Source organism: Cherax quadricarinatus, chromosome 5 (genome assembly GCF_038502225.1).
Source record: "Cherax quadricarinatus isolate ZL_2023a chromosome 5, ASM3850222v1, whole genome shotgun sequence".
Taxonomy (NCBI): Eukaryota; Metazoa; Arthropoda; class Malacostraca; order Decapoda; family Parastacidae; genus Cherax; species Cherax quadricarinatus.
Genome location: NC_091296.1, coordinates 1122275 through 1132917, shown reverse-complemented (window position 1 = coordinate 1132917; position 10643 = coordinate 1122275).

Here is a 10643-nt window from a genome sequence, read left to right as displayed (position 1 = left end):
GAGGACACATACTACTTTTTCAAGACTAGAGAAGCCTAGTCAATATATTTGCTCAGCGTATACGAGTATTTTTACCGTTCACACCAGATATAAAGTGCAGTGGTACCACTGGGACTCAGGTAGTGAGCTCTACGCAGTATACCGTGGTATCTAATTACGTGGCTCTCAAATGCGAATGCTATTTTCTTGTTGTTGTTATTTTAAACATTAGGTTTGAATTGGATTAATTGAAGTTTGAATGGGATGTATAATGTTGGGTTAGATTGGGTGCACTTATCTGTACGGAGTCTGTAGTCGTTTCCTGGGGTCACCGCCCATATTGTCTGTCCTATATCAGGCTTCCCGATTGTTGCCCTGAATGACAAAGCTGTTGGTGACTACCGCATACTGCTTCAGCTTCACATTGTTCCAGACTATGGAGCTGAACTCTTCTCCAGGCTGAGGGACTGACAACCTCAAAATTACGTCTTCAAGGGTGATGGACTGATTACATCGTCTTCACATCTCTACTGCTTCTACTGCCTCTGTGCTTGACTGAAGAGGCCTACGTATGTACCACAACCCGACTGATCAGGAACGTATATACCACGAATATACTGATCACGAACTGACTTGAGAAGCTTATCAATTTCCTTCTCGAAGACGATCAGGGCTTTGTTGGTAGTTTCCTTATGCATGAAAGGTGTGGATTTTTGCAGGAAACTGCCTCCTAGTGTGCTGCAAAATTTGCAAAAGCTGTTGACACAGACGACCCGAGTTAATATCTCAGGCACACCAGTGGCTCATATAACAAAAGTCCAAGTAACTACGGTGTTGTGTAATTCCTAACTAAATAAGCCACTGGACCAGCTGGTCCAATGGCTAACGCGACGGTCTGGAGTTTTGAGACTCTGATCGCGGGTTCTATCCCCACCCGTGGAGTGGTTTGTTTGCAATCGTGTCATTACGATTTCGTGAGTCATGTTAACTATGCAAGGTTACGAAATTGCTGTAAATGGCAATCGTGCTTTTCACGACACACTTATTTTGATAATGTGTGGTATTAGCGCATTCTTGTGATTTTTTTTCATGGCTGTTTTACGCCATAAAAAAACTATATATATATATATATATATATATATATATATATATATATATATATATATATATATATATATATATATATATATATATATATATAATGTGTGTGTATAAACAACAGCTAACATCGTCTCTGGATTTCAAGGAGATACAACGTACGACATTGACATGAATTAAATAAGTGAAACACTGAAGTCTCACTAAAACTTTTTGTTCAACGACCCATTAGTCAGTCTGTAAAAGTTGAGGATCGAAATCAGTTTTTCCTGACTAAGAGTAAACGTTGGCGACATGAAGAATTAGACACATGTGCAACATCTGGGTATCTTTATTGTAGACGTTTCGCCATCCAGTGGCTTTATCAATACAAACTCAAGGACATAACTGGAAGACAGAAGCACTATATACAAAATATGAGGTAATCCGTTCCTCTGTTTAGCCACGGTAGAAGTTTAAGACTGGGTCTGGTGTTTACCATCATGTTGAAGGTTTTGGTCATCTGATCGAGGCCTTCCGCTGGCTTACCCTTCTTTACCCCTCTTTGCCCGATTGTGAAGGCTTACTCAACCCTGTAAGATCTAAAGTTGGTATATGCAAGGCTGGCTCCTCCTAAGGAAAATTAATGAATAGAAAAAGAATAATAACATACAAATATAAACACTTTAATACTAGAATTGAAAATATAAAACATTTAAATATGAACTTTTATCCTACATGAAAGAGAAATGAAAAATGAAATGTAAAAATGATATCTGAATTCAATGCTAATATGTACAGTTAGACTGGGGTATCTGGTTAATGTTGTTGACACCGCGCATTGTAAAAATTGTAGCCGTTGCTGATGATGTGGGGGGGTGGTCACAGCTGTTGAGTGACAACCCAACGACAAAGTTCGTCACAGTGTCTCTAGCCTTGAATAATCCGTCAAGATGATAGGAACGCAGGTCTTTCACCACTGCAAAGATGAGGGGTAGTTGCCTGGGGTTGGCTACACTCAGGTACGTAGATCAAGAGTGACATCCCAGAATTCATGTGAAGTTCCTCTCCTTCAGCACTGTCTCTGTGGTTGCCAGATGACCCAAGCTGATATTCCAAGTTAGAAAGAGACAAAAGTTAACCACTGCTTGAGAAATCACTCTCCATGATAAGTAAAGCATTTAAAAGACTGGTGAGGATTTAAAAGCAAGATGTTACACTTGAAAGTCAAGGCATTATGAACTAAGTTTTGGGACTAAAAAGTGAAGCTTTTAACCGATATATCCATTAAAATAGGAGCAAAGGCTTTTACAGCTGTGCTGGGAGCTGTGAGTTAAGTGATTATCCATTTGGTCGGAGCCCCACACATCACCTTTCCAGGTGGAGAAAAGGGGGGGGGATAGCTGGAGCTAGACATTGACCCTACCTTAACAAGCAGACTGGTAATCAAACTATTGTCACCATATACTCGCTCGCTACTCCTATCTGTTGAACTTTTCCCTCTCACCGATACTAACAAAGCACTGTCATCTGCATATTACAGATATACATGACAAAGATGTACATGTCATTTACATAACATAGGAATAATATAATAAGGGACCCAGAATACTACCTTGGGGAACTCCACTTGCTGTCGGCAGGGGCTCTGATTCTGTTCTGTTGATTTTGACAATTTGTTTCCTCTTGCTAAGATAGGACTTAAACCAGTCTACTGAACCTATGCCGATAGCTTGAAGTTTCTTACATAATATATTGTGGTTGACAGTATCAAAGGCCTTTTGCAGGTCTAAGGTTACCATATCTATGAGGTTCCCTATCAATATTTCAGTTCTCATGTAATCCATCAGATTACTTAGGGAGGTGTTGGTTAAGATTTCTTAAAGCCTGATTGGTAACTATGGAGAATGTTGTTGTCATTAAGGTACTTAACTACTTGACAGTACACCGCCCTCTCTAGAATTTTGGATATTACACTGAGTATACTAACAGGCCTATGGAGATTTGCTGCCTGGATGAGGTAGAGTGTGGTCGTGCTTTGCACCCCTCTACTGTTTACCCAAACGAGCTACTCAGAAAACAATATGGCGCTAGGTGTGCGCCGGAAAGTGAATACTGTGGGCATTGAACTCATTAGTGGGGCTTAAACGCCTATGTCAGTCGAGGTGTTACTGCCCAAAATTATAAGAGACATACGGCATCAGAGATGAGGATTTATATGGAGTGGCACTAAATGGTGTTTATAGAATATTCGTGAAAGTGCTAACAGCTCAAGTGTATGAGGCGTTGGTGGATCGTTACCAAGATGTCAGCATTAACGTAACACCGGCAGTGAGGGTCAGGTTGACGGATGTATCAAGACATTATTCGTGGGTTAAGCTCCGCAATGTGCCTTTTGAGGCTGATGAAGCAGATATCAGAAGGGTTTTTGAAAGATATGGGACTGTACATATAGCCCAACCTGGAAAATGGGTAAAAGGAGTTTACACAGGATTTTCTGAGGGTACTTTCAATCTCAAGATGACTGTGAGACATCCTATACCCTCGTATGTATATCTCGAGGAGTTTAAAATCCTGGTAATAATGGCATATGCTGGGCAGAGGCATATGTGCCAACTGTGTGGTGAATATGACCATATGGCGACAGATTGTGGCAAGCAGAATTGGGCTCCTGGGCCGGCAAGAGGCGGAGCACCTGCGCGTGAGAAAACGATGCCTGAGGAAGGACAGAGGCAAGGAGGAGGGCATGGTCATGAGGAGTGAAGAGGTGGTGGCTCCTCCTGTGGAATCGGAAGGGGACATGGTGATTCATGAATCACCCACCCCATTGACAGTACAGCTGTCGAGTGAGGAGGTACAAGTGGGTGCAGAAGTGAAAGCTATCGAGGAGGAGTTGGCGACGGTGTTACAGGCTATGTTACAGTCTACGAAGGTGGAGAGTCACAGCGAGCAGGAACCTGGGATCGGGGTGGAAGGAGGTGTGTGCAGGAGGAGGGAGGACCGGTGGCACCTGTGATGGACACTGCGAGTGCCATGGAAGGACATGGAGGTGAATTCAGGGTGGTAGAGGTGGAAGTCCATTATGAGGACTCCCAGGACACAAATATGGAGATGGAGGGAGTAACGAGGGCGGCGGGGTCAGATTCAGATGATGTTCTGACGCTGGCACAAAGGCCAGGGAAAAAGGCATGGGGTTATGGTACCCAGAGTGACTCTAAGAGAGGGCCACAACAGAAGGGGGGGATGGTTGGGAAGGAGGGTGGAGTATGTGGCAAAGGCAATGCCCAGGGAAATGGTCAGAAAGGGAAGAGTCTTGAAATAAGACGGGGAGGGAAATCTTAAACCAGCCTCAGGTGTGTAACAATAAATATTAATGGTCTGTGTGATGGTGTAAAACATGAGTACTTTTGGATGTTTTTGAATAGATACAAGGTTGACGTGGCTTTTGTGCAGGAACACAATTTTGAACTTGGTCGTGAATTAGTGGTGCCTGGGTACCAGGCTTATGTGTTGCTGTCTGAGCGTTTAAAAGGAGAAGTGGGTATGTTGATCAGGGAGGCGAGCCCATTTGTATTGCACAGGAAAGAGGTGGGAGGGGGGAGAGTATTACGTGTGGAAGGATGGTGAATGGGAGAGAGAGTGGCGTTTGTGTGTGTGTATGCCCCAGCAGAAAGTGAAGTGAGAGTAAAGACGGATTTTGTGCAAGAGGAACTTGTGCACTTCCTACGCACGTTACCATCTGTGGTGATTGTGGGGGGGGGATTGGAATTGTGTAGTTAAGAGGGCAGACATGGAACCCAGAGGAGCGGGATATTTTTCCTCAGTCTTAGGGGGCCTGTTCAGTGATCTTCAGTTATGTGATGCTTTTGGGGGAGGTCTGTGGGAGGCGGAACGTACTTTTATAAGGCGGGGATATGCGGCTTGTTTGGACAGGATATATTTATCTCAGAGGGTTTTGGTAGAGTCTTTTAAAACTATTGAGAAGGTGTCCTCTGATCATAGGACAGTAATAGTGGAGGTGGGGTGGGAAGCTTTAGCTCATAGGCAGGGAAGCTATTGGAAACTGAATACGATGGTTTTGGGGGAAGGGGAGGGAGTGGAAGGTTTTGCAGTATTTTGGGAACAGCTCTGTGTGGAGGGAAGGACTGAGGAGGATGTGGTAGGATGGTGGGATAGTGTGGCTAAGGTAAGAATACATCAATTTTATGTGAGGGAGGGCAAACACATTAATCAATTGCAGTATAGTTTGTCAAATTGTTTAGAATCTAGATTACGAGATTGTTATACGGGGTAAACTACCCCATTGAGGAAATACAAATGTTGAAGGACAGGATAAGGGAATTGCAAGAAGAGCGTTTTGCAGCAGTACGGGCACAAGCGGGGTTGGACGAAGTACTCTGGGGCGACAAGCCATCGGCTTGTGTGCTGCGAGGACAGAAGGTATGACAGCAAACGACTACAATACTGGGATTGCAAGTCATTTCTTTGGTTGGGGGTTTCAGAGAGGGTCAGGTATTATGGGAAACAATGAGGATGAGTGCATTTACCAAGCATTTACCAAGTGAATTTTATGTACAACACTGGGGTCTGCTAAGGGGTTTCCTAGTAAGGTTAATGAATGCCATGAAAGACGGAGGTAAAATGGGAGAATCACAGACAACAGCGGTGGTGGTGTTGGTCCCAAAGGGTAAAAAGCAGAGTACCCTTTGGGATTACCAAGCCATTTTGTTGCTTTGTGCTGATTATAAACTGTTCATGAAAACTCTTGGGAATAGGCTTAAATGTGTTGTGGGGAGGGTGATGTCTGAGTCTCAGTTTGGGTTGCCAGGTAGGTCAATGGTCGAGGCCCACGGGATCATAAAGGGGTTCCTGGAGGACATGGAAGGGGGAAGAGGGGCATTGCTGGCATTGGATTGGCAAGGGGCTTATGACAGGGTGGAAAGAGGGGCTTTGTGGGATATTCTCCTCAGACAGGGTTTTGGCGAAGAAATAGTGGGGTGGGTGGATACGTTGTACTCAAGAGCCAAGGTAAGGGTGCAAATCAATGGGTGTGTGGGGGAGGGAGTCAACATGGAGCGGGGTCTTCGGCAGGGATGTCCAATGTCACAACTATTGTTTGCATGTGTTCAGGATCCTTTTTATAGGATGGTGGAGGATTGTCTAAGGACTGAGGGGGGGAATGGCTTGGTGGGCTATGTTGATGATATAACTATTCTGGTGTGTGAGGAGACACAGTTAGGACTTTTGGGGGAAGTTGTACACATGTTTGGGAGAGCTACTGGGATGAAGGTAAATCTGGAGAAGTCAATGATAATGGGGGCTGGGAGAATGGGCAGGGAGATTAGAATGGGGATGTGATGTCATGCAGCATCAGACTGAGAGTCTGAAAATCTGACCTGAGGCTGACCTGAGTGCTGCAAGGGTCAACAATTCGAATAGGATGGTGGAACAGGTGCATCGACATTTTGGAATGCTGCGACCTCACCATTTAACCCTTGAGCAACGAGCAATTGTCATCACTGTATTACTATATAGTAAAGTCTGGTTTGTTTCGGCAGTGTTGCCGTTAACAGGAACAGCGATCATAAGTATTCTTAAAATGGTGTTCAAATTCTTGTGGGGTTCAGGGTGCAACTGGTTGCGAAGCCAGGTAGTGACATTGCCAGTATGTAAGGGAGGGTTGGGTTTGTTGGACTTGAGAAAGCGTGTGAAATGTGTGTTCATTAAGAGGGAGGTGATGCGTGCAGGTGGATGGAGGGGGGGCAGCTAGATAAGGTACATGATCATCTACGGAAATGGTATGGGAGAGCGGAAATGAAGGAATGTGAAAAAGTGTTATGTGCCTTAGTGTTAGCCAGGGAACCGGGAAAAGTAAAGGTGGGAACTTTGTGTAAATTGTTAGAGGGACATGTAGTGGCGCCGGTTGAAGGGCTCTACCCTATGTATACATGGGATGTAATAAGGCAAAGATTTAGTAAATTAAGGATACGACCCAGGGCCCATGAGGTTATGTATCGTTTCCTACATGGTATATTGCCAACAGGAGCGATGCTCCAAGGTAGGAGGGTCATCGAGGGTGGGGGGTGTGGCAGATGCAGTGGGGAAGAGACTGCATATCATATTGTCTATTTTTGTGAAGGTTTGGAGTGCATCAGGGTATGGATGAGTAAGGTAGAGGCAAGGGTGGGGGGTCATGGTGTGTCGGTATTGCGAGCGTTGAGTCTTGATGTGAGTGGGGTGGATGAGGGTGTGGCAAGGGGTTTAGCATATGTAATCGTGGACTACATATATATTTTGTGGGGTATGAGGTGGAAGAAGGGTGGTGAAATGCTGAGAAGGATTTTGGCGGCGACTTTTATCGAACTTTGTGTCACAATAGAGACATGTATGGGAAAAGGTGGGATGAGGTTTTTTCTGAAGGTTATAGAGGATTAACAATAGGGAAATTATTAGCGTTATAATGGGTTTTTAACTGCAGAGGTGAGTATGTTGGTAAAAGAGGGGGAGTCAGGGGTATTCAAAGGGCTGACCTCCTTGGGTGTGAAGTGATGGGTGTGACTGGGTGTGACTGGAGGTACACGTGTGGAACTGGATGTGATGGTGTGAAAGATCTGTTTTGTTTAGTTCCCTTGTTGGGGAAGGTATAAATGACAGTTTAAATATATAACATTTATAAATATATAACATATAAAATGTATAACATGAATATTTTCTTTGGTAGCGAATTATGTCCCGCTTGTACTGGTCTTGCAAGTGAATTGTAACTTTTCTTGAGAGGGTATTACTTTCACTATGATCCTTGAAACATTGAGGTTTTTGCAATTTTTGTAACGTGTTCCTGCATCACTTTTGAAGTAATTACCTATTATGTAATTATGTGTGAATAAGGATTAATAACCTAAATTAATATTCATTGTATATTTATTTGTATGTAATACTAGTTAGGCGCATGCTAGAGGGCACAGCGAAAGTCTAGTCTGGTGGAATGTGTGTTAAGTTTTGATATATTTGTATGTGGTGAGTTAGATGTTATAAGGAGTTTGGTATGGTGTTGGTATCTTACTAAAATCAAGATGAACCATTTGGATAATCTTATTCATGTCCTAGTCTTGGATTCTTTTAAAATATTTACATATCCTGGTATTTTACCGATAATGTAGCATGTGGAGTATTTTCTTGCATTTTAAGCGTGAACTTCATGTTATGCAATGTTGTTATAAAAGCTTGAATTTCATGGTTGTTACATTAATATTGATATTATATATTGTCGGTGTATATTCTTCTACTTATAAAGGTGTATGGGTGTATAGGCATGTAATGTTTATATCTGTTTTAGTCTGTAATTTTATGTTTTTGTGTTTTGTTGTTCATGCACCACTAACTTTTGATAAATACTCATTAAGTTTTTGATGAGGTCAGGGTATGATCCTAAATGTTAGGATAATTAGTGGTATGTTTCTTAGAATGGTGAATGTAAATATTTTTAGGGGGGGAGAAGTGTCAGCTGTGTGTCTGCACTGGCAATAATAATTATTGTAAAAGGAGGAGTTTGTAGGATATGTTGTGGGTTGTGTATCTGGTTGTAATATGGCCATTATCTATAGTGTTTATTTTCTGTACTGGGATTGTGTAATAGAGGTTATTGCAAATATCCAGTATAGTTTTTAATTTTATTATACTCTTATGCATCCTTGTATTTGTTCCATGTTTTAAATAAAAATAAAAAAAAAACTAACAGGCCTATAGTTGCTGACTTCAGATCTACTATTTTTCTTGAAGACAGGAGTAACTCTGGCCTCCTTGAACCCCTCCAGTGAACAATGGGGATTGATAATGCAGAGGCGCCATCTTTTAGGAACTTAGACGGGATGTTATCAGGGCCAGTGATCTTACCTGGTTTAACCAGCTTAGTTCTCTTTACACGAAGTCATGAGATACACTTACTGGCCTTAAGATAAACAGAGTGAGTTTATTTGTAAAACTATGGATTAAATTTACCTGCCAAACTTTAAAACGTGTTCAACTTATTCTAGAAATTGTGAATTTATGCCAAGTCAGGAGTGACATTAAGAAAAGAAATGGAAGTGAATAACAATATTAAGAGGAGGAGAATTAGAGTTTAGGAATGAGAGAGAGAGAGAGAGAGAGAGAGAGAGAGAGAGAGAGAGAGAGAGAGAGAGAGAGAGAGAGAGAGAGAGCGTATGTGTGTGTTCACTTAATTGTGGTTGCAGAGGTCGAGTCACAGCTCCTGGCCCCGCCTCTTCACTGGTCGCTACTAGGTCCACTCTCTCCCTGCTCTATGAGTTTTATCATACCTCTTCTTGAAGCTATGTGGTACCTACCTCCACCACCTGTGTGTGTGTACTCACCTATTTGTACTCACCTATTTGTGGTTGCAAGGGTCGAGTCATAGCTCCTGGCCCCGCCTCTTCGCTGATTGCTACTAGGTCCTCTCTCTCCCTGCCCCATGAGCTTTATCATACCTCGCCTTAAAACTATGCATGGTTCCCGCCTCCACTACGTCACTTTCTAGGCCATTCCACGGCCTGACTACTCTATGACTGAAGAAATACTTCCTAACATCCCTTTGATTCATCTGAGTCTTCAACTTCCAATTGTGACCTCTTGTGTCTGTGTCCCATCTCTGGAACATCCCGTCTTTGTCCACCTTGTCTATTCCACGCAGTATTTTATATGTCGTTATCATGTCTCCTGTGACCCTCCTGTCCTCCAGTGTCGTCAGGCCGATTTCCCTCAACCTTTCTTCGTAGGACAATCCCCGTAGCTCTGGGACTAGTCTTGTTGCAAACCTTTGCACTTTCTCTAATTTCTTGACGTGCTTGACTAGGTGTGGATTCCAAACTGGTGCTGCATACTCCAGTCTGGGCCTGACGTAAATGTATACAGAGTCTTGAACGAATCCTTACTGAGGTATCGGAACGCTATCCGGAACGCTATCCGTAGGTTTGCTAGGCGCCCGTATGCTGCAGCAGTTATCTGATTGATGTGCGCCTCAGGAGATATGCTCGGTGTTATACTCACCCCCAGATCTTTTTCCTTGAGTGAGGTTTGCAGTCTTTGGCCATCTAAACTATATTGTGTCTGCGGTCTTCTTTGCCCCTCCCCAATCTTCATGTGTGTGTGTGTGTGTGTGTGTGTGTGTGTGTGTGTGTGTGTGTGTGTGTGTGTGTGTGTGTGTGTGTGTGTGTGTGTGTGTGTGTGTGTGTGAGTGTGTGTGTGTGTGTGTGTGTGTGTGTGTGTGTGTGTGTGTGTGTGTGTGTGTGTGTGTGTGTGTGTGTGTGTGTGTGTGTGTGTGTGTGTGTGTGTGTGTGTGTGTGTGTGTGTGTGTGTGTGTGTGTGTGTGCGTGTGTGTGTACTAACCTAATTCACCTAATTGTACTCACCTAATTGTGGTTGCAGGGGTCGAGACTCAGCTCCTGGCCCCGCCTCTTCACTGATTGCTACTAGGTCCTCTCTCTCTCTGTTTCCTGAGCTTTATCATACCTCTTCTTAAAACTATGTATGGTTAATGCATCCACTACTTCACTTGCTAGGCTATTCCACTTCCTGACGACTCTATGACTGAA